The 25,174-nt window shown below is 38.3% G+C and overlaps 1 protein-coding gene and 1 pseudogene across 2 annotated transcripts in view; one reads left to right on the forward strand and one right to left on the reverse strand.

Annotated features, from left to right (window-relative positions):
- The window catches only part of ZSWIM5 (zinc finger SWIM-type containing 5), a 214,023-nt gene that overhangs the window by 107,435 nt on the left and 81,414 nt on the right, over positions 1–25,174 (forward strand). The gene's annotated exons all lie outside the window — the stretch shown is intronic.
- LOC123953232 lies at positions 11,083–11,304 on the reverse strand (annotated as a pseudogene).

Raw genomic sequence — 25,174 nt, forward strand, 5'->3', positions numbered from 1 at the left:
TATATATATATAATGGAACATTACTCAACCATAAAAAAGAATGAAATCTTGCCATTTACAACAACATGGCTGGACCTGGAAGATATTATGCAAAAAGAAACAAGTCAGAAGGAGAAAGACAAATACCATATGATTTCACTTATATGTAGAATCTAAAATACAAGACAAATGAACAAACAAAAAATAGAAACAGACTTATAGCTACAGAGAACAAACTGGTAGTTGCCAGAGGGGAACAGGTGGGAGGAAAGGCAAAATAAGGTGAATGGGATTAAAAGGTACAAAATTCCAGTTATGAAATAAATAAGTCACAGGGATGAAAATTATAGCATAGGGAATATAGTTAATAATATTGTAATAATGTATAGTGACAGATAGCAACTATACTTATCATGATGTGCATAGTATAATATGTATAATTGTTTAATCATTATGTTTTACACTTAAAATTAGTATCACATTGTATGTCAACAATACACGAATTTAAAGAAAAACCTGATTACCTTAAAAATAGCTCAAGTGCCAGGTGCTAATTATATCTTCTATGTGCTCTTAGAGAAAAATCTGAGCAATTGAAACTAGTTCCTTATTTTTAATTTTCTATGTCATGGAAGAAATAAAACTCATTGCTATGGTATAGAGAAGTTCATTGAACACAACGATACAGGATTAATATGTTTGGCTACAAAAAAGAAGACATGGAATACAACCAAGCTGTCAGTTGAAAAGAGAGCAGAACTTTATATACATTCTTGTTCTATCAGTTATTGATAAAAGAGCATAGAAATCTCTAACTCTTAACTCTAAATTGTTAATTTGCCTTTATCTTTTCAGTTCATTCAGCTCTGGTTTCATATACTTTGGAGTACTGTTATTAGGTGCATCTACAGTTCCAATTTTTTTATCCTCCTATTGTATTGATTCTTTATATCATTATAAAATTTCCTTCTGATCCTCTGAACTTTCTTGATTCTGGGTTTTCTCCTCATTGCAACCAAGATAGCATAGAGAAACAGGCTTTTTTTTTTTTTAAAGATTTTATTTATTTATTTGACAGTCAGAAATCACAAATAGGCAGAGAGGCAGGCAGAGAGAGAGGGAGGGGAAGCAGGCTCCCCCCTGAGCAGAGAGCCCGATGCGGGGCTCGATCCCAGGACCCCGGGATCATGACCTGAGCTGAAGGCAGAGGCTTTAACCCACTGAGCCACCCAGATGCCCCAAGAAACAGGCTTTTGATTGAGTCTTTTCCTGTGTATCGAGGGAGTTGATGCCAATCAGGGGAAATCCCAGTCCTGGAGTGCCAACACTCCCATTTTTATCCTTACTTTTAAGGATGTATAGTGGCTTTTGAATATTTCTCCACTGTTGATGTGAAACTTTTCCATAATTAGCACCACCCTTGACTTGACTGACCTCCCGAAAATTCTCTTGGATACCCTATAACATATCTTTAAGGTACTGATGGTCGTTATTACTTCTTCCTCTCAACTTTTCCTGTCCTAGAATACCTGAAGATATTTGTAGATGGATATTTTTAGAATTCCAGAAACAGCAACTCTTTCAGAGGACTTCCAGAGCAATGACCTACTGCCCCTTGTATACTTCTCTCACTGATATGACTGAAGTCATTTATTCTCAATCTGTCAGATCTAATATGCCCCTTTTAAACAAATTTTTATAAGGTTCCCTTTCCTCTCCTATAATGAAATTCATAGAAACTCATAACCTGCTCAATATATAATGTCTAAAAAAATAAATATATCCTAATAATATGTAAAACAAAAAGGAATAATTTATGAGATGACATTTCATATGGGAATGCATGCGCATTTGAAACGCATTAGAAAACATGATAATGTGTCACATATTTGTACCCATTTATAATTTAATTCATCAGTATATTGAGCACTTATTGTGTGCCATGCTGCCAAGCACTTAGTGCTAATAATACAGCTGAGAACAAAACAGATTTTCTTTAAAAAAAAAAAAAAGAAAGAAAAGAAAAAGACAAAACAGCTTTATACTCATGAAACATATGTTCTGCTGGGGGTAGATAAAATAAGCAAGAATATAGGAGGTGGTAAGTGCTAAAAAAGCCATAATAAAGAAATTGAATTTATAGTTAAAAATCATTCTACTAAAAAATACCAGGCTCAGATGAAATTCACTGGTGAATTTCAGAAAATATTAAGGAAGAAAGAATACTAATTCTACACAAACACTTCCAAAAATTTGAAAAGGAAGGAATGCATTCCAGTGCATTTTGTGAAGCCAGCATTACACTGCTATCAAAACCAAAGCATCATAAGAAAACTATAGACCAATATTCCCCATAACCAAAGACACAAAAATTATAAACAGTATTTTAACAAACCCAGCAATATATGAGAAGGATAATGATTCTCAACCAAGTGAGATTTTTCTCACTCAAGAATGCAAGTTTAACATTCAAAAATTAATAAAGGTAATTCATAGTAACAAAATTTAATGATGCAAATAAAGCACTTAACAAAATCCAACATCTTTTCTTGATAAAAAATAAAGGGGCACCTGGGTGCCTCAGTTAGGTGTCTGAGTCCTGGTTTTGAGTCAGGTCACCATCTCAGGGTCATGAGACCCATGCTGGACATGGAGCCTATTTAAGATTCTCTCTTTCTCTCTCTCTTTCTCCCTCTCCCTCTGGCCCCCCAACCCCTGACTTGTGCAAGCTGTCTGTCTCTCTCAGGAAAAAAAAAAAAGGCTATTAGCGAAAGACAAGAAAAAAGTGTTGGTAAAGATGTGGAGAAAAGGAGCTCTTGTGCACTGTTGGTGGGCATGTAAATTGGTACAGGCACTGTGGAAAACAGTATGGAGGTTGGATCCTCAAAGAATTAAAAATAGAACTACCATAAGACTGAGTTCTAGGGAGGATAGTGGAGTCAGAGGACCCTAAGCTCACTTCATCCCACAAATATAACTAAATAACAGTTTCATCAGTGTAAATAACCCAGAAAATGACCCAAGGACTGAAGAACAAACTCTCCACAGCTAAATGTAGAGAAGAGGCCACATCAAAGAGGGTAGGAAGGGTGGAAACAGGGTAGGGAACTACATGGACCTGTGGGACGGTAGCAGGAAGGAGGGCCATTGCAGGCACAGAGAGGGGAGAAAAACAGACTCTCACACCAGGCAGTCTGCATGGGGAAGATGAATCTCTGTAATATTGGCTTTGAAAACCAGAGGGGTTGAATTTCAAAAGTTCTTATACTCAGTGGGGCTTAAGGTCTAGAACTTTAAAAATAGGCTCATCGGAGAGCAGGGAAGAAGAAACAGAGTCCCTGCCCTTAAGGAGTCAGCTCAGCAGCCCATGGCAATATAGCATAGAAACAGGAGTTTGGGAAAAAAGCCTCAGGTATACACAAGGGGGATTTGTTTACTAATTGCAGAGCGTGCGCTGGAGAGGAGGAATTTTTGGGCAAGTTCTCCAGGAACAGAAGAGCTGGAACTCACCACTTCCCTCTCCAGTCCCAGCCTCGACACATAGGCACCTGCAGGAACCAGCCCAACTTACTAACAGCATGCCCCACCCCTGAGTTCTCCTGTGGACACACCCCCTCCAGCCAGGCCTGAGCTCCAGATCTCCTCCTAGTGACACCATCAAGCATAATAACACTCACATTATAGGGATCTCAGAAGGAGAAGAAAGAGAAAAGAAAATGTATTTGAAGAAATAATAGCTGAAAACTCCCCAAATCTGGGGAAGGCAACAGAAATCCAGATCCAGAACTCAGAGAGAACCCCTAACAAAATCAACTGAAGGAGGTCCACACCAAGAAATATAGTAATTAAAATATCAAAAAGCACTGATAAAGAGAAATTTATGAGACTGAAGGAGCCAAGTTGTCCTTTTATGAAGAAGAATGGATAAAGAAGATGTCATTCATATATATGGTGGAATATTACTCAGCCATCAGAAAGAATGCATTTGCATCAACATGGATGGAACTGGAAGGGATTATTCTAAGTGAAATAAGTCAAGCAGAGAAGGACAGTTATCATGTGGTTTCACTCATGTGGAACATAAGTAGTAGTGTGGAGGACCACAGGGGAAGGGAGGGAAAACTGAATGGGAAGAAATCAGAAAGGGAGACAAACCATGAGAGACTCTGGACTCTAGGAACCAAATTGAGGGCTACAGAAGGGCAGGGGGTGGGCAGATAGGGTAATGGGGTGATGAGCACTGGATGTTATATGCAACTAATGCATCAATCATCCCTACATCAAAAGCTAATGAGGGTACTATATGCTGGCTAATGAACATAGGAATAATAATAAAAAATCACACAGAGGTCTCATTGGCTAAAATCAATCCATCAACAGGGCTGCATTCCTTTCTGGAAGCACTAGAGGAGAATCTCTGTTCTTACCTTGTTCGGCTCATAGAGGCTGCTGATACTCCTTGCCTCACAGCTTACCTCCTCCATTGTTGGAACCAGCAGCATTGCACCGCTATGACCTTTCTTCCATAGTCACATGCCTTCTTTATTCTCTTCTGTTACGCTCTTTAACTTTGAAGGACCTTTGTGATTCCATTGGGCCCACCTGGATAATCTCCCCATTTCCAAGAGAGTCCCTTGTGTACCATGTAAGGCATATTCACAGGTTTCAGGGATTAAGAGATGAACTTTGTGGGAGGGGAGCATTGTTTTGCCTACTATGACATTCATCACTATCCTTTCTCTTCTTTAATGTCTTAGACACCACCTACTTTCCATTTTAGCCACCCACTTCCATATCCATATCTCAACTTTTCCTCTGAAATCTTAAAATTTTAATAATTGTGCTTTCTAGGGGCATCTGGGTGGTTCAATGGGTTAAAGCCTCTGCTTTTGGCTCAGGTCATGATCCCAGGTCCTGGGATCAGGCCCTACATTGGGCTCTCTGCTGAGCAGGGAACCTGCCTTCCCCTCTCTCTCTGTCTGCCTCTCTGCCTATTTGTGATCTCTATCAAATAAATAAACAAAGTCTAAAAAAAAAAAAAAAATTGTGCTTTCTAGCTATTACCCCTTTCGTCTTTTCTATTGTTCCTTCCCACTATATCTGTTGTATGTTAGGTTAGAGGCACAGGGTTGTGGGGAAATCACAGGGTTATGGTTTCCAGGGCCCTGAAAGAAGAGATTGCAGAATTTTGAAAAGTTGCTTCAGGTTTGATCCAAGCTCTACTACTAATGAATTATGTAGGAAAGTCACTTCCTAAGTGAAATTAAGGAGTTAACTTCTCAGGGTGCCTGGGTGGCTCAGTCAGTTGGGCATCTGCCTTTGGCTCAAGTTGTGATCCCAGGGTCCTGGGAACAAGCCCCACATTTGGCTCCCTGCACAGCAGGGAGCCTGCTTCTCCCTCTGCTACTCCCTCTGCTTGTGTGCACTCTCTCTGTGTCAAATAAATAAATAAAATCTTTTAAAAAAGAGTTAACTTCTCTGAGCCTCAAGTTATTAATGTGAAAAATGACATTAATTATCATGAGGTTGTTGTAAAAATATAAAAGTTGTCCACTTGAAGGGCACTCAATATAAGGGAGCTCTTTTTTTTTTCTTTTTTTCTTTTTTACCTTATCAAGTGCTCCATTTTATACCTATTGTAAGGATGTGCTGTCCCATTAAGATATGTGGCTTCCTGAGAAAATACTGGATCACTCAGATGACAACATGGTTTTATAATCATTCCTTTAGAGTCCCAGTGTTTGGTATATTTTACTTTGTATTAGAACCACCTGATAGGCTTATTTAAAATGCAGATTATAGGCCATTGGCCAAGAGACTGTTTGTGGAATGGAGCTTAGAAATATGCATTTTGACAAACACCACATTCTTGAAACTCTTAGTAATGGTCTTCAGCAAAAAAACCTATTTGGGGAAGGTGGATGTGGTCATTGATTTTCTTAAATTAAGTATTCTGATTTTTTTTTAATCCTATTAAAAGAAATTGTTAGTTAAGGTAGGGAAAGATTAGTAAATTTTGATCACAGGAGGAAGCTAAATTGAGGCTGGTCTTAAGGTAGAGTAAATCTGGCTGAACAAGAATAAAGCTGCCTTAATTGAGACCCAGAGTAGCATCTATTTGATGGGCAGCATGCCAGTTCTTTAACAAGAGCTTGAGTTTCATTCTACTTCTAAATGGCCATCTATCATCCAGAGCTCCCTCTAGCCTGCTTTCCCTAATGTCCTTCTTTCCCCCTTTACTTTAATATTTTTTTCTTTCGTATCTACAAGATGAAGAAGAAACAGTGCTAGACTGCTAAGTTCACATTCCAGCTCTGCTCTTTACTTACCATAAAGTTAATAAAGTCAGTAAAGACCCCAGGAAAGTTCTTTAATCTCCATAAACTTCAAGTATTTATAAGATGAAAAGAAAAATAACTTTGCAAGTGTTTATTATATTAGTCCCCTTCTTTTATTTCTGCCTTGCCTTCCCCCACCCCTTTCCTTTTCTATATACTTCCTAACCTCTTCCCAACCTGTAGCTGTGGGTCACAGCCATCAGTTTAGTCTCCAACTTGACATGTCATGTATCACATCTTGATTTGTGGAGAAATAAAAGAACCCCATATTTAGAAGAAATCTTGGAGGTTGTCTCTACCAACTCCATCAGCATCACTGCTACTACTAATTTTTATGCTCCATAAGAGTAGAAGTTGTTTCTGTCTTCTTTTTTTTTTTTTTTTTTTAAGATTTTGTTTATTTATTTGACAGAAATCACAAGCAGGCAGAGAGAGAGGAAGGGATCCCAGGACCCTGGGATCATGACCTGAGCCGAGGGCAGAGGCTTTAACCCACTGAGCCACCCAGGCGCCCTGTTTCTGTCTTCTTTACAGTTATATTCCCATGGTGCCTGGCACAGATTAGGCAGTCAATAATGTAATTTAAATGAATGAATGAATGAATGAATGAATGAATGAAAAAATGAACCTTATCGTATGATTCAAAAATCTTTATAGTTGTATCCCCTTCAACTATTAGATACTGAGATCAGTGTTAAGGATTATACCTTACTCATTACTATATTTTTAATATATTCTTTCCATGGGATCTTGCATGCAAATGGATGATTAAAATGAATAAAATAGGTGGTCGTATTTTCTTTATTATTTCCAATGACAGGGAACTTTTTAAAGGTAATCAAATAAAAGGCAACCAACTATTTCATTCATTTAGTCTGACATTTCAAACGATGATATAGTGATCCATGAGTGTCTGAGTGAAATATTATGAGGTTTATCCATCATCATACAATTTCAAGACCCCTAGTCCTCTCCTTGTACCTCAGAGTTGATCCTAGTACATTCCACAGGTTATGTAGAAGACAAGTTAAAGTAAATAAAAAGTCAGTGTAGCAATTGATCATAAGCAAAAATTTCTGCTGCCACAGAAATGAGATACTTCATTGTACTATAGCATTAAGGCTCAGGGTCAAGAGCTGCCACTAGGCCTAGAATTATGATGATTATTAAAAATTTAGAGAATGCTTGGGGTGCCTGGCTGGCTTAGTCAGTCATGCGGTTTGGAGATCATGAGTTCAAGCCCCACATTGGGTATAGAGGCTACTTAAATGTTTTAGAGAATGCTTAATAATGATATAAAGTAGAAGACATCTCTGACTTTTAAGGGCTTAGTATTAAATTGGGTTTTAGAATAGAAAGATGAGAGATTATAGGAAGAATGGAACTGAAATAGCACCTATAACTCTTGATTGCTTTCATTTCCCCACAGTAGACTGTGTCCTCCTTAAAGGCTGAACTGGCCAAGTGCCAGGCACAGCATAAGCACTTAGTGGATGTATAGATGATTAAGCAAAGCACCTTGATAAGATGATGAATTTAAGGGACGCCTGGGTGGTTCAATGGGTTAAGCCTCTGCCTTCAGCTCAGGTCATGATCACGGGATCCTGGGATCGAGCCCCACTTCGGGCTCTCTGCTGAGCAGGGAGCCTGCTTCCCCCTCTCTCTCTCTCTGCCTACTTGTGATCTCTCTGTCAAATAAATAAATTCTTAAACAAAAAAGATGAGTGAAGCAAGCCACCCTGCAGTTCTTATTCTTTGCTGTGTCTCACCAAGCGTTAAGCGTTGTGATACAATTGCTATAATGAGGAATACTTTGCCTCAATTAATAATAATAACAGAAACAACAACAATAGCTAACATTTCTATAGTGCTTACTATATGCCAGGCCCTCCTATAAGTGTTTTCATATGCATTAAAACTGTTTTAATACTTATTACAACTCTGAGATAATTATTACTTATCCCTGTTTTACAAGTGAAGAAACTGAAGCAACAGAAGCATAAATAATTTGCTTAGGGTCTCACAGCTAGCAAGTAGCATGGATTAAATATAATTTAGGCTTCCTTATTCCAGAGTCTGTCCCTTAATCACCCTTAACTACTACTCTATACTTCCCTCCAGTTCTGTTTTGCCTGTCCAGCATACTTTCCCTTACCTCTTTTGGAAATGCTGTCCTTTGTTCTTGTGAGGAAATCATTTCATGTGATTCAGGTAGGTTTGACCACTCTTCTTAGCTCCACATGAAGGTACATGAGAAGCCTGGCTGACTCAATATGCGACCTCTTCACTAGGATGATTGATTCAGGATTCAATCAAATGCATGTGCTTTTGGCTGATGATATTAGTGATAAGGGTGCCATAAGCCTAACGTAAACAATAATAATCATTTTACATTTCATAAGTACTAACTGAATGCCAAGCATTCTAGGCACGTGAGATACATCAATGAACAAAGCAAAGATCGCTGAGCTTTTACTGTAGCAAAAGAAAGCAATGATAAACATGATAAGCAAATACATTACATAATGTGTTAGTAAGTGCTATTGAAAAAGGGAATGAGAGAATAGGGTTTGAAGGAATCTAGAGTGCAGGAATGGCAGCAGGGAGATAGAACAGTTTCAGCATTTAATGGGGTGATCTGGGTAGACCTTACCGAGATCTACTGAGACTTAAAGGCGGGAAGGGTGTACCAAGCAGATATTTGGAAGGAACAGCTAGACCAGAGGCTCTAAGGTTGTACTGTGCTTGGTATACTTGAAGAGCAGCAAACACTGTAAGGTTCAGAGTAATAAGAAAAAAAGTCAGGGAAGTAAGTGGGAGCCAATTCATAGCCTATTTAGGCCATTGTAAGACTCAGCTTTGAATGAAATGGGAAACCACTGGAAGTATTGAGTAGAGGAGTGTCAGGATCTGACAGATTTTTAAAAGCTCACTCTGTGTTATGCTGAAAAAAAAAATAAATAAATTTAATTAAAAAAAAAACTCACTCTGACTGTTGTGTGGAGAATAGATAGAAGAAGGAGTAGAAAGAGAGCAGGTACATCTGTTTGGAAGTTAGTGAAATAATCCATGCTTGGACCAGAGTTGAAATAGTGGAAATGTTGAGAAATTGTTTTGGAAGTATTTTATAAGTAGGGCAAGTATAATTTCCTGATGGATTGGATATAGGATATGGAATCAAGGATGATTGCATGGTTTTGGGTCTGAGCAACTGAAAGGTTGAGATGGGGAAGGATACAGGTGAAACAGGTTTTGGGCTTGTTAAGTTTGAGATATTTATCAAGACCTCCAAGTGTTTATATAAACACTTGGAGGGAGTTGGATGTGTTTGTCTGGTTTTTGGAAGAAAGATCTTTATCTGAGATCTAAATTTGAGGTTCATTGGCCATATTTAAAGCAAAGGAACCAGTTGAAATAACAAAGGGAGTTAAGTAGTAGAGAAAAGGATCAAGGACTGAGCCCTGGGGCATTCTGAGCTTGAGAAATGGGAACAGGAAGAGGAGCCAACAAAGAAAACTAAAAAGGGGGAGTCCAGTAAGTTAAAATGAAAACCAAGACAGTGTGTTGTACTGGAAGCCAATGAAGATAGTATCAAAGACGCAGGAGTTGTTAATTGTGTCAAATGTAAGATAAGGACTGAGAAATGCTGATTGAATTTAGCAATACTAGACTTCTTGTAAATAAATAATAATTTGCAATTTTACAAATTAAAAATAAAATTGTAATAGAGAAACCCGGAAAATTAACTTCTATTCACTTTATAGTTAAAACGTGCTATTTTACCATGGCTTTATTTTGTATAACTCAGTATTTTATTACAAAGCAAACCCTCACTTAACCACCTCCAGAACAAGAAATAGACTAATGCCAACACCCTTTAACACTTACTCATGCTGCATCACAATCACTGTGTCTGTCCTCCTTGCAAATATAACCACTGCCCTGACTTGATGGTAATCAAATTCTTGCTTTTCTTTCTTGTTCCACTTAAGTATATATCTCTAAATACTATAACTTAAAGTTGCATGTTTCTTAACTTCATATAAATATAATCATGAATTAAGGATACTTTTTATTTGACTTATTTTATCAACATTACATTTATGACGTTCATCTATGTTGCTAAATATTGTAATACTGTAATACTGTTGTAATACTGTAGCGTAATCCACAAATACATGATATAGAGCATTTTCTCCAACAATTTATTTCAGGCAGCTTCTTTTTTTTTTTTTAATATATTATTAATTTAACAGAGAGAAATCACAACTAGGCAGAGAGGCAGGCAGAGAGAGAGAGGAAGCAGGCTCCCTGCGGAGCAGAGAGCCTGATGCGGGGCTCGATCCCAGGACCCTGGAATCATGACCTGAGCCGAAGACAGAGGCTTTAACTCACTGAGCCACCCAGGCGCCCCTCAGGCAGCTTCTTGTGGCAATCCCCAACCTGCAAGAGGTAACCACTCTTTTAATATTTTCCACCTTAGAGTAGTTTACCTGTTGGAGAATATCATATAAGTGAGATTATATATAGTATATATCTGTGCTGGGCATTATGGTTATGAGAGTCATTGTATTATTAGGTGTATCAGTAGTTCATTCCCCCCCCCCCCTTTTTTTTGGACTATTATAAAAGTTTATTTAACAAAAAAGTTCAATATGAAAATGCACACGACCTGATTTTTATATTTGTAGTAAAACGGGTATTATGGAGAGGGGACATGTGGAAGCAGTTGATTTCTTCTGATGAACACACCCATTGTTTTTACTCATTCCAAGGCTTCTAACATGATACTATTTCCTTATATTACCACTATTCCAGTATTGTTCTATTGCCCACTAGTTGTCCTCTCCACACATTCATCTATCACAAGATTCATAAACAGATCGAACCCCTGCAATATTCCTTGGACATGTCTGCCACCATTTCATTTCAATGATAATTTCTTGTCCATAAATTTTTTCAACTTGGGAGGTTGAGCTTTGCTCATGGTGTCTACTCGGTGAGCTCAAAGATGCTTCCAAATGGAATTCGTCCAGTAAGTTCATTCCTTTTTAATGCGTAAGTAGTATTTCATTATATGAATATACCACACTTTGTCCACTCTTCTTTGAATAATATTTGAGTTTTTCCAATTTTTTGTTATTGTGACTATATCTGCTATAAATATTCTTTGTAAGACTTTGTGTGGGCTTTTTTTTTTTTTTTTCATTTCTCTCAGCTAAATACATAGGGGTGGCATTTTTTAAAATCTTTTTAAAAAAATTTTTTTAAAGATTTTTATTTATTTGACAGAGATCACAAGTAGGCAGAGAGGCAAGCAGAGAGAAGAGGAAGCAGGCTCCTTGCTTCATCACTCCCCCGATGCTGGGCTTGATCCCAGGACCCTGGGATCATGACCTGAGCTGAAGGCAGAGGCTTTAACCCGCTGAGCTACCCAGGCACCCCAGGGGTGGCATTTTTGTGTCAAAGTGTACCTATATGTAAATGATTGTATGATTTTGGAGTTCATCAGCTTATTTATGGGATTCTCACTAGCAGTATATGAAAGTTCTGGTTGCTCCACTTTTTGGCCAACATTTGGTGGTATCGTTCTTTTTAATTTTAGCCATTTCAGTACATATGTAATGGTATCTCATTTTGGTTTTAACTTACATTCTATAGTGATGAAAGTTGTTGAACACTTTTTCATGTGTTCATTAATCAGTTGTATATCTTCCTTTGTGAAGTATGTTCAGTTTTTTTTTCCCTCATTTAAAAAATTGGCCCGGGCAGGTTTTTTTATTTTTTTATTATTTAAAAAATTTTTTTTCCATTTTATTTATTTTTTCAGCGTAACAGTATTCATTCTTTTTGCACAACACCCAGTGCTCCATGCAAAACGTGCCCTCCCCATTACCCACCACCTGTTCCCCCAACCTCCCACCCCTGACCCTTCAAAACCCTCAGGTTGTTTTTCAGAGTCCATAGTCTCTTATGGTTCGCCTCCCCTTCCAAATTTTTTTTTTTAATAAACATATAATGTATTTTTATCCCCAGGGGTACAGGTCTATGAATCGCCAGGTTTACACACTTCACAGCACTCACGATAGCACTTACCCTCCCCAATGTCCATAGCCCCCTCCCCCTCTCCCAATCCCACCTCCCCCAGCAACCCCCAGTTTGTTTTGTGAGATTAAGAGTCATTTATGGTTTGTCTCCCTCCCAATCCCATCTTGTTTCATTTATTCTTCTCCTATCCCCTACCCCCCCATGTTGCTAGTAAAATTTTTTTTAAAGCTTTTATTTATTTGATACAGAAAGAGAGAGAGAGCACAAGCAGGGGGAGCAGCAGAGAGGGGGAGAAGCAGGCTCCCTGACAAGCAAGGAGCCTGATGCGGGACTTGATCAAGGACCCTGGGATCATGACCTGAGCCAAAGGCAGATGCTTAACTGACTGAGCCACCCAGGTGCCCAAATTGTTTCGGTTTTATTTAAATTCAAGTTAGTTAACACATAGCATACTATTAATTTTGGGGTCAAATGTAGTGTTTCATCAGTTGCTTTTTTTTTTTTTTAAAGATTTTATTTATTTGACACAGAGAGACAAGCAAGAGAGGGGATACAAGCAGGGGGAGTAGGAGAGGGAGAAGCAGGTTTCCTGCACCCTCATCAGTTGCATTTAACATCCAGTGCTCATTACATCAAATGCCCTCCTTATTGCCCATCACTCCATTACCACATCCCCCTACCAACTTCCCCTCCAGCAGCCCTCAGTTTGTGGTCTATAGTTAAGAGTCTCTTATGGTTTGTCTTCTTTTCTGTTTTTATCCAATTAATTTTTCCTTCCCGTCCCATATGTTCATCAGTTTTGCTTCTGAAATTCCACATAAGAGTGAAATCATATGGTATTTCTTTCTCTGACTTACTTCGCTTAGCCTGATACCCTCCAGTTCCATCCACATAGTTGCAAATGGCAAGATTTTGGGCCTTTTTGATGGCTGTATAGTATTCCTATATATATATATAATATTATTATATATAATATAATATATCTATTACATAGATATATATAGATATACAGATATCACATCTACTTTACCCATTCATCCTTTGATAGACATCTGGGCTCTTTCCATAGTTTGGCTATTGTGGACATTGCTGCTATAAACATTGGGGTGTATGTGCCCCTTTGAATCAGTATTTTTTTTTTAAAAGATTTATTTATTTATTTATTTATTTATTTGACAGACAGAGATCACAAGTAGGCAGAGAAGCAGGCAGAGAGAGAGGAGGAAGCAGGTTCCCCGCCGAGTGGAGAGCATGATGCGGGGCTCTATCCCAGAACCCTGGGATCATGACCCAAGCCAAAGGCAGAGGCTTTACCCACTGAGCCACCCAGGCGCCCCTGAATCAGTATTTTTGTATCCTTTCTATAAATACCTAGTTGTGCCATTTCCTGGGTCATAAGGTAGTCTCTTTTTAACTTTCTGAAGAACCTCTGTACTGTTTTCCAGAGTGGCTGCACCAGCTTGCATTCTCACCAACAGCCCCCTTTCTCTGGATCATCACCAACATCTGTTATTTTGTGTTGTTAATTTTACTTATGTATTCATTTATTCTGTGTTGTTAATTTTAGCCATTCTGACAAGTGTGAAGTGGTATCATTGTAGTTTTGATTTGTATTTCCCTGATGATGAGTGATGTTGAGCATTTTTTCATGTGTCTCTTAGCCATTTGTATGTCTTCTTTGGAGAAATGTCTGCTCATGTCTTCTGCCAATTTCTTAACTGGGTTATTTATTTTTTGGATCTTGAGTTTGATAAGTTCTTTATAGATTTTGGATACTAGCAAATACCTTCTCCCATTCTGTAAGTCTCCCATTTTAGTTTTGTTGATTGCTTACTTTGCTATGCAGAAGCTTTTTATCTTGATTAAGTCCCAATAGTTCATTTTTGCTTTTGTTTCCCTTGCCTCTGGAGACAGGTCTAGTTAGAAGTTGCTGTGGCTGAGGTAAAAGAGGCTGCTGCCTGTGTTCTTCTCTAGGATTTTGATGTTTTCCTGTCTGACATTTAGGTCTTTCATCCATTTTGAACTTACTTTTGTATATAGAGTAAGAAGGTGGTCCAGCTTCAGTCTTCTGCATGTTGCTGTCCAGTTTTCCTGACACTATTTGTTGAAAGGGACTGCCTTTTTTTCTACTGGATATTCTTTCCGCTTTGTCAAAAATTAGTTGACCACAGGGTTGAGGGTCCATTTCTGGGTTCTCTATTCTGTTCCATTGATGTATGTCTGTTCCTATGCCAGTACCATACTGTCTTGATGATTACAGCTTCGTAATACAGCTAGAAGTCTGGAATTGTGATGCTTCCAGCTTTCATTTTCTTTTGCAATACTACTTTGGCTATTTGGGGTCTTTTCTGGTTCCATACAAATTTTAGAATTGTTTGTATCAGCTCTGTGAAAAATGCTGGTGTTACTTTGATAGGGATTCTATTAAATCTGTAGAATGCTTTGGGTAGTATAGTATTAACAGTATTTGGGTACTGTAGTATTCACAATATTTGTTCTTCTAATCCATGAACATGGAATGTTCTTCCATTTCTTTGGGTCTTCCTGAATTTCTTTCATAAGCATTTTATAGTTTTCAGAGTACAGATCTTTTACCTCTTTGGTTGGGTTTTCTCCCCAATGGAAAGGTCAGGATGATATTACACTTTCACTCTATTTAAGCCTCATTGTAATCCAGTAAATAGATACAAAAGATAGAATACAAGTAAACAGATTAATATCATTAAAGAGGATGATGGTGTGATGTAAAGACTAGCTCTCTGATTTGGGCTTGCCTAAGGTAACCCAGCTAATGAGTGTCAGGACCTAGATTTATATATTTTTATTTAAAGTGTAATGTATTTTTTATTATACCCTAGCTACTTCTACTTGTGCCTGAGTGTTGGTTAGTTTGGTGAAAAGAGACTAGCATACAGACCATTGTAGGAATGAGATCCTGAACTAAAAAGCAGGGGTAAGAATGAAATAGGACATAGCATGCAAATTGTATTTGCCATTCTCTTTGTTATTTTTCTTTTTTTAATATTTTACTTGATTTTTATATATATATTTTTAAGGATTTTATTTATTTATTTGACAGAGAGAGATCACAAGTGGACAAAGAGGCAGGCAGAGAGAGAGGAGGAAGCAGGCTCCCTGCTGAGTAGAGAGCCTGATGCGGGGCTCGATCCCAGGACCCTGAGATCATGACCTGAGCCGAAGGCAGAGGCTGTAACCCACTGAGCCACCCAGGCGCCCCTATATTATTATTTTTTGAAGATTTTATTTATTTAAGAGAGAAAGATGGCAAGAGACAGCACGAGCTGCCAGGCTAGGGCGGGGTGGGGCGGGGCGGGGGGTGGGGGGAGAGGGAGAAGCAGGCTTCCTGCTGAGCAAGGAGCCCGATGGGGGTTGGAGCCCAATACCCAGGATTCTGGGATCAGGACCTGAGCTGAAGTCAGATGCTTAACCAACTGAGCCACCCAAGCTCTTTGCTATTTTTCTGTAAGTCTGCTATTATTCTGTAAGTTTTTCTCAGTTCTATCACAGGGGCTCTTTGCCCATCATGTATCATAACTACCTATTTACATGTCTGTCTTTCTCTTCAGATTATAAAATAGTCAAGGGCTGTGTCTTTATAATAATCTTCAATATTAGCACTTAGTTCAAAGATGTTATTTGATTGCTTGCTTTGCTGAGTGAATAAATACATTATAGAACCATTTTTAGAGAACTTGTAAACTTCACATATGGGAGGCAAGGTTCAACATTGAATGACCAGGATGTTTTCCTTAAAAGAGTCTGGGAAATCAGGAGGAGCCTAATTTTTAGGGGAAGATTGATAATTTCAGTTTGGAACATGTTAAGTTTAAGTGACTTCCTTAGGAGATGTCCAGCAAGTAGTTGGAAATGTAGATCTGGAACCTAGAAGACTTTTAGAGGAGTGTGTGTGTGTATGTGTGTGTGTGTGTGTGTGTATTACCAGCAAAAAGTAGTCTTTGAAATTACTTGAAACTATCCTACTTGCCACCATCATTTCTCTCCTGTGAATAACTTTAACAGCCTCCTAGCTAATCTCTGTGCTTCTGTTCCAGCTTCTCTCATTCAAGCCATTCTCCACATTCCTATCAGAATGATCTTTCTAAGATATAGATCTAATCATGATATTACCTTATTTAAAATAATGTTAATGGTTTTTTCTTGTTTTAAAAAAAGAATTAGAGCTCTTTATCTGTTTCCTTATAATCTCAAACCTTTCTAAGTCTTCAGGCACATATCTACCATTCTCTTCTTTATACTGTATTTTTCCAATAGATGTTAGGATTGTGCCAGCCCTTCTTGTATGCAATTTATATGTAATAGGAAGAGCTAACAGTTAATATAGCACATACCTTGTAACAACACCTTCCTAAGAGCTTAACACATTGCCACATACCCAGCAGGGAAAGGTGTCTTCTTAGGTACAGTTAAACATTCAGGCTCACAAGACTATGTAGCAGGCCACACTTGACAGTAGTCTACTCAAAAGTAAAAAGGACATTTTAAAATCTGCTGTAAAACTACAGTAATCAAAATCATGTGGTACTGGCATAAAGACAGACATATAAACTAGTTGGAGTGGAACAGAAAGCCCAGAAATAGGCCCTTGCATGCATGTATACATATATATTCCCCCCCCCAAGTGATTTTGGACAAAGGTACCAAGACCACACAATGGGGAAGGGATTGTCTTTTTAACAAGTGGTTCTGGGAAAACTGGATATCCCCATGCAAAAGAATGAAGTTATTAGACCCTTACCTGGCACCATATGCAAAAATTATCTCAGAAGAATCAAGAACCTAAATGTAAGACCTAAAACAATAAACCTCTTAGAAGAAAGCACAGGACAAATCTTTAACATTGGATTTGACCGTGATTTCTTAGATATGATGCCAAAGGCAGATGTAACAAAAGAAATTGGATGTCATGAAAACTAAAAATTTTTGTACATCAAAGATACTATCTACAGAGTAAGAAGTTAACCCATAGAATGGCTGAAAATATTTGCAAATCATAAATCTAGTAAGAGATTAATATGCAAAATATGTAAAGAACTCCACATGTCAACTACAAAACCAAAGAGTTTGATTCAAAAGTGGGCTTAGGACTTGAATAGACATTTCTCCCAGAAAGATAAATAAATGTCCAATAAGTACATAAAAGATACTCAACCTCACTAATCACTAAAGAAATGCATGTCAAAATGATAATGAGAAACCACCTCATATTTATTAGAAATGCCTATAATCAAAAAACGAGAAAACAAGTGTTGAGAAGGATGTGGAGAAATTGGAAGCCTATGCACTGTTTGTAGGAATGTAAAATGGTACAGTCTCTGTGAAAAACAGTGAGGAGTTTCCTCAAAAAATTAAAAATAATATGACCATATGACCCAGATATTCCATTTGTGGTTATATGCCTTAAAGAACTGAAAGGCTCTCAAAAGAAATTGTACCCATGTTCATAGCAGCATTATTCACAAAGCTAAAACATGGAAGTAACCCAAGTGTCCACTGATAAATGAATGGATAAGCAGCATCTGATATGTATATATAATAGAATATTATTCAGCCTTTAAAAGGAAAGAATTTCTGTAATAAACTACAACATGGATAAACCTTGAGGACATCACACTAAGTGAAGTAAGCCAATGACAAAAAGACAAACATTGTATGATCCCACTTATATGAGGTAATTAGAGTAGTTAAAATTATAGAAACAGAAAGTAGGATGTGGTTGCCAGGGAGTAGAGGAGGAAAGAATGGGGAGTTATTATTTAATGTGCATAGACTTTCAGTTTTACAAGATGAAATGAGTTATGGGGATGGCTGGTGGTGTTGGCTGCACAATATGAATGTGTTTAATAGCACTGGACTTCACACTTAAAAATTACTGTGATGGTCAGACCTGTACCCCTGGGGCAAATCATACATTATATGCTAATTTTAAAATTAATTTAAAAAGTTACTGTGATGGTAAATTTTATGTTATGTGTATCTTAACACAATAAAAAAAGAAAATGAAATATACAGAACAGGAACCGAAGATTGTTAGCAAGACATCAGGCATTCTTCCTCAGTGAGAGCTTGTAGCAGTTCATAGCGTCATCTGTGCAGCTGCTCAGGAACTACTCTTTGCCTCCATTCCCCTAGGTGATTCTTAGGTATAAAGAAATGAGATCCACATTGGACATGTCTAGGAGTTGCCCTGACTTAATGGGCTTATGTCCCACAGGAGTCAATATCTCTTATGGCAATTATATAGGCATAGTATCTAGGGTCCCCAAAAGGGTCGTGCCAAGTTACATGAGTCATCAACACTCAGGGCAGCCCGAAGATTTGGCTTACAACTGGTATTTACACTTCTTCCCATTATTACCAGTCAGGTGTCATTTTTAACATAACACTGCTTAAGAATATAGTTGACATTTTACCTTTATCAGGTTTTCAGGGAAACATAGTTAAAAAATTAATCAAAAAATAAAATTAAATTAAAATAATAAAAATTTAATCAAAGGCCAAAGTCAAAGAAAACAAAAACAGAACAAAAAAACAAAAGGCCGGAGTCTCATGAAGAAAGGGAAGGAGTTTTGTTAACCCTTTACCCACTCACACACATATTAAACTATTTATTCCTCACTGCAACAGAATGAGGTAGTTATTATTATCCCATTTTACAGATAAGGAAACTGAGGTACAGAGAAGTTATGTTACTTCCTCAAGGTCACACAACTATTAAACAAGATGGTAAACATGAGGGCGCCTGGGTGGCTCAGTGGTTTAAGCCGCTGCCTTCGGCTCAGGTCATGATCTCAGGGTCCTGGGATCGAGTCCTGCATCTGTCTCTCTGCTCAGCTGGGAGCCTGCTTCCCTCTCACACTCTCTGCCTGCCTCTCTGCCTACTTGTGATCTCTCTCTGTCAAATAAATAAAATCTTAAAAAAAAAAAGATGGTAAACATGAACCCAGGCAGTGTGATACCAGCATGTGCACTCTAAATCACTGTGTTAGCCAGAGATGTCCACCTACTGATCCCTGGAACCTGTGACTATGTTATGTTAACAGTGGCAAGGAGGAGAGATGCTTGGGTGGCTCATTCAATTAAGCATCTGCATTCGGCTCAGGTCATGATTCCAGGGTTCTGGGATTGAGTCCCATATCAGGCTCCTTGCTCGTCATAGAGCCTTCTTCTCTGTCTGCTGCCACTCGCCCACTGCTTGTGTGCATGCTTTCTCTCCCCAACAAGTAAGTAAGTGAGTAAATAATTATTGTAATAAATAAATAAATAAATGTATCCTTAAAGGGAAAAAAAACAATGGCAAGGAAGAATTAATGTAGCAGTGGGAATTTACTAATTAGCTGACCTTGACATAGCAAGATTATCCTGAAAAAAAAAAAAAAGATTATCCTGGATTATCCAGATGGTCCCAATGCAACTTCAAGGGTCTTTATAAGTGAAAGAGAGATAAAAGAGATTCAGTGTCAGATTGATACAGTGGAGATTTAGCCATTATTAGTGCTAAATGGGAAAGGGCCACAAGCCAAGGAATACAGGTGAACACTTAAAGTTGGATAGGGGTGCCTGGGTGGCCTCATTGGTTAAGTGTCTGCCTTTGGCTCAGGTCATGGTCTTAGGGTCCTGGGATCGAGCCCTGTGTCTAGCCCCTTGTTCAGGTCCCTGCTCAGTGGGGAATCTGCTTCTCTCTTCTCCTTTGCCCCCTCCCCGCTGCTTGTGCTCTCTCTCTCTCTTGCGCTCTCTCTCAAATAAATAAATAAAATCTTTGAAAAAAAATAACAGCTGAATAAAGCAAGGAAATGGATGGTCCCTTAGAACCTCTTGAAGGAGTGCAGACTTGGCAGCACTTTAATTTTAGCCCAGACCCATTTTGGACTTCCAACTTCCGGAACTGTCATATAATAAATTTGTGTTGTTTTAAACCACCAAATTTGTAGTAATTTGTTACAGTAGCAATAGGAAACTAATACAATCACTACACTATATTGCATCTCATATTGTACTACATGCTGTAAGACCTTGCTTTTGCTTGTGACATTCTGCCTCCTTTCCCCACTTCTGGAGAGACCCTTTCCTGGCTCCTTCTTCAGCTTAGATTGGTTGTTTCACCTGTGTTTTCATCTCCCTCTATAGCACCTCTCATATTACATGTCACATAATGTAGATTTTTTGTTCAGCTCCTACTCACCTTTCAAAATTTAACTCAAATATCACTACTTGCCAGAAGTCTTTCCTGACCTGCAGACCCTCAGCCTGAACTAGGTGTTCTTGGCTCTGTCCTCCTATAATACCACTTGCTAATCTTTGTTATAACATTTATTTCCTTAACTATCAGTGTTTACTTATCTGTCTCTCCCAGTAGACACTGCTCCTTCTCAATTTAGTATCCTTGGTATTTAGCTTAGTTCTAATACACAGTAAAGGCTTAAGTTATGTATGATGAATAAATTAGTCAGTCAGTGATTCTGTCACTTAGAATTGCAGTTGGGATATTATATTCATTTTGAGGTTAAAAATCACTTTTTTTCTCCAGCACAGTACACAAAATGAGAGAAAGGATTCACTGTGGCCACTATCAAAAATATGGTAACCCTGATGATCTGTGGTGTATCCCTTTCAGCGTTCATTCTCTCAATTGAGCATTAAATTTTAACACCATTTCCCTAGATAATAGCCTGATTATTGTTCTTTTTCCCTCTAATTTTGCATCAGAAAAAAAAAAATATTTTACTTGACATAATGTTTCGGTGCAGAGATTGGGATTCCACTGTGTGGTCCTAGATTTGTTTGTTTGTTTGTTTTTTTAAGATTTTATTTATTTATTTATTTGAGAGAGAGAGCACAAGCACAGGAGCGGCAGGCAGAGGGAGAGGGAAAAGTCGGTTCCCTGCTTAGCCGACAGCCTGGTGTAGGGTTTGATTCTAGGACCCCGGGATCATGACCTGAGCCAAAGACAGACGCTTAACTGACTGAGCCCCATGTCTTAGATCTTTGAGACAAAGAAAGCAACTTCTTTGGCTCTCATCTATGTGGACTTCGTAGATTTTTATCTTTCAGCAACCTCTCCAGTTAGAGTATTTCTGTTCCCCCTCCAGGACACTGCATTTTTCTTACCTACAAAAACAGCCTTCTTCACCAGCATTCTTGACCTTGAGGATCCCTACATGACCACAGAGGAACTCCTCAATCTAGACCTGGATTATATGGGAGAAAGCTTCATAGCTGCTTTTTCTTACAGGCTACTCAAAAAGCAAGTTTGCTTTTTATGACTGAGAGAAGGAAGCTTGTCTTTCCTTAATATATATGTATATATCCTGAATTCTAGTCTGCTGTAATTCTGAGACCAGGCCAGAATAAATCGAGCTTTGGTTCAGATGATGACTATTTTTTTTTAAAGATTTTATTTATTTATCAGAGAGAGAATGCGTATGCACACAGGCAGGCAGAGTGGCAGGCAGAGGTGGAGAGAGAAGCAGGCTCCCTGCTGAGCAAAGTGCCAGATGCGGGACTTGATCCCAGGACCCTGGGATCACAACCTGAGCCGAAGGCAGCGGCTTAACCAACTGAGCCACCCAAGCTTCCCATGACTATTTTGTTTTATACACAAATTTAAGTCAATTTAAAGAAGAGAAAAATAATTATATCACACAGCATGAGAATCCATAAATGCATAATTCAGTTTAGATAATCTAAAGATTTTCAGGGAGTCTTTCTAAACAGGAAGTATACAAGGGGAGAAATATTCTATTTAGCATATTTATCCCCTGCCTTTGTGGTTAGAGGAGCAAAGGAGTTAAAAGCCATATAAGAACAGTGTGCACAAGGATTTGCTGGCCAATTAATGGAACTGTACAGTAAGAATGTAATTTTGAGGGCGCCTGGGTGGCTCAGTTGGTTAAGCGACTGCCTTCAGCTCAGGTCATGATCCCAGAGTCTTGGGATCGAGTCCCGCATCGGGCTCCCTGCTCCTTGGAGAGTCTGCTTCTTCCTCTCATCCTCTCTCTCACTGTCTCTCCCTCAAATAAATAAAATCTTTAAAAAAAAAAAATTGCTGAGGACAAGGGCACAAACCTTGAAAGCCTCCATCAAAAATAAATACATAAAATTATCATGCATACTTGTTTAGAAGCCTCTAGGGAATTCTCAAATGAATGACTGTCTCACAGCAGCCTAGCTGCATTCTTCAGTAATATTTAAAAAAAAAAAAAAAAAAAAAAAAAGAATGTAATTTTGATTCATAAGAGTTGCTGACCCTAGAGATTTTTCCTATGAAGAACTGCTACTCAGATCCAGGGGATGATGTGGATACATTTAGAACCCTGACTGAAGATATAATGAGAATGTCTTCTGTTTGATTGGTTTTTGTATGGAATCAGGTTGCTCTAGAATGTGGAAAAAATGGTTTTGCTCCAGTTTCTAAACAAAATGAAAAGCATTGTCTTAATTGAATTTGTTTTGACATTCTTGCTGCCCCACACAGGTCAAGTTGCAAGAGAGAACAAAAGAACAAAGCTAGAGGGTAATATGAGGCCTTGTCCAAAATGCTGTAAATGTTAGGAATGGTGTTCTCACTAGTGTATGAAACCTTTAAATAAAGAATGTTATGTGGGATATGCATTTATCTCCATATTAAAAAGGCCATGTTGGAAATAAAATGTCATGGAGTTAAGAAAAGATGAGGATTAAGATCGCCTGAAAATGAGTCTTTTGATTGCTATAAGAATTTGATTACAGTTCATTTGATATTTATGCAGAAGCATAAATATAGCATTTTTCTTTAGCCCATTTGAGGTTAGACTTGGCTTTAAGTGAGGGTTCTTTAGATATTGGAATGAGAGAGCTAGCCACAGTTGTAGTCAGAATCCTAATAACATGGTACACAGACACTAATATATATATTAACTCATTGAAGTATAATTTTAATATAGTCTGCTGACTTGATTCAGTATACACAGTCTTGGAGAAGTAGCCAGGAAATCTTTTTCTTCTAGGAAAAAGGTATCTGGGTAATATTTTAATGTTTTAAAATGAATGCTATTTTGAGGACTCTTAAAAATTAACATTTGATCACACAATACCATAGTTGATCAAAAATAGCTATGTGTGTCCTTTTCCTTTGAAGAACAGTTTATTGTTTAGTTTTCATTTCCTCCCATTGATGTAGTCTACTAACTGGAATAGGGTATTTTCTGAAGTCATTTTACAATTATGTGGGTTTTTTTTTTTTAAAGATTTTATTTATTTATTTGACAGAGAGAGAGACAGTGAGAGAGGGAACACAAGCAGGGGGAGTGGGAGAGGGAGAAGCAGACTCCCCACTGAGCAGGCACCCTTATGCAGGGCTCGATTCCAGGACCCTGGGATGCTGACCTGAGCCCAAGGCAGACGCTTAATGATGAGCCACCCAGGTGCCCCTACAATTACATGTTGCTCTTTTGTCTGTTCCAATAAATAATCCAGGTGGTATTTGTTAGTCAGTAACATCCATTTTGGCAACATGTGTACCTTGTATGTATGCACATTGTTTCTGCAGACAACTGCTTAAGGAGTGTGGTATTTTTTTTCCCCAGTTTGTGTTCAAATCTCTGAACTGAGGAGCAGGCATCAGATCTGCAGTTCTGAATAGATTGGTTATCCATCAATGTACAAGACAACTTGTGCTCTAAGTCTTAGACTCCAGAGAATGGTTCGGGGGAAAATGAAATTACTATTATAAAATTGATTATATTTTATGCATGTTAGATTTTTAAGTGAATTTTCCAGACATTCTTGCCATTTTATTTTTTCTACATAAATTTTTCTAAACAAAAGAAAAATAACTCAGTCATCTAAAATATACACCTAATTCCCTTATAGAGATCCAAGGAAAAGAGTACTGGAAAATATAGGTAATAGAAGAGTTATCTCTGTAAGTGAATGAATACTTGGGTTTGGGAAGCCTCATTGTTCTTTAACTGTGGTTACTGGCACAGATGGAGAGCAGAGGCCATTGCCTGCTGAAGCTGGTGCTGAAAAGGGCCCGTGGCTGCTCCTCAGAGGTTAATACAAGGAAAACCTCTTGATTTGCCGGAGGAGTCTGGGACGGGAGCAGATGGCCACAAGAAGGGCCCCCCAGCTTACTCAGCTGCTCCAAGAAGCTTAGACTGACCTCTCTAATACAAACAAACCAAGTAGCTCTCAGAGTAACTGGGCATCATCATTTGTATTCCTGAATAACAATACTGCTCCTCACTTTGCAGTCTCTCGCACCCTCACCCAGTGTGTGGGTGCCATCTGCTTCTTGTGAACTTATGTAGGCCCTGGCCCTGGCCAGTTGGGATTGCTATTAAATGATATCTCTGGGAAATGTGTTCTTTACAAATTACTTTCACATGAGTCTCATAGGCATGTAAGTATTATTATGTCCATTTGCGTAATTAAGAAACTGAGGCAAAGAGGAATTGAGGAATACTGGAATTAGAACTCAAGTACCCAGATTCCTAAGCTCTTTATATCCTAATATGTGTCCACAAAGCCATCCCAGTGCTCTTGCTTTGGCAGTAGTTATCCAGCTTTTGAGTAAGACTTTCTGGAAAGGAAAGTAGTTATTTTGAGGATGTCACTTTCACTGTTTTAAGCCTTCTTGTGGCTACCGTTTTGTTAGATCACAGAAAGGAGAAAGAGTGGCTGCTGATATATTGTTATGGGCATCCAGAAGACGGGAGTTAGTGAGAAGGTCTAATTTACACTCTACAGTTTCAACAAAACCAAATTTATTCAAGAGGAAAGCATTGTCA

The sequence above is a fragment of the Meles meles genome, chromosome 1 (assembly GCF_922984935.1).
Source record: "Meles meles chromosome 1, mMelMel3.1 paternal haplotype, whole genome shotgun sequence".
NCBI classification, from domain to species: Eukaryota; Metazoa; Chordata; class Mammalia; order Carnivora; family Mustelidae; genus Meles; species Meles meles.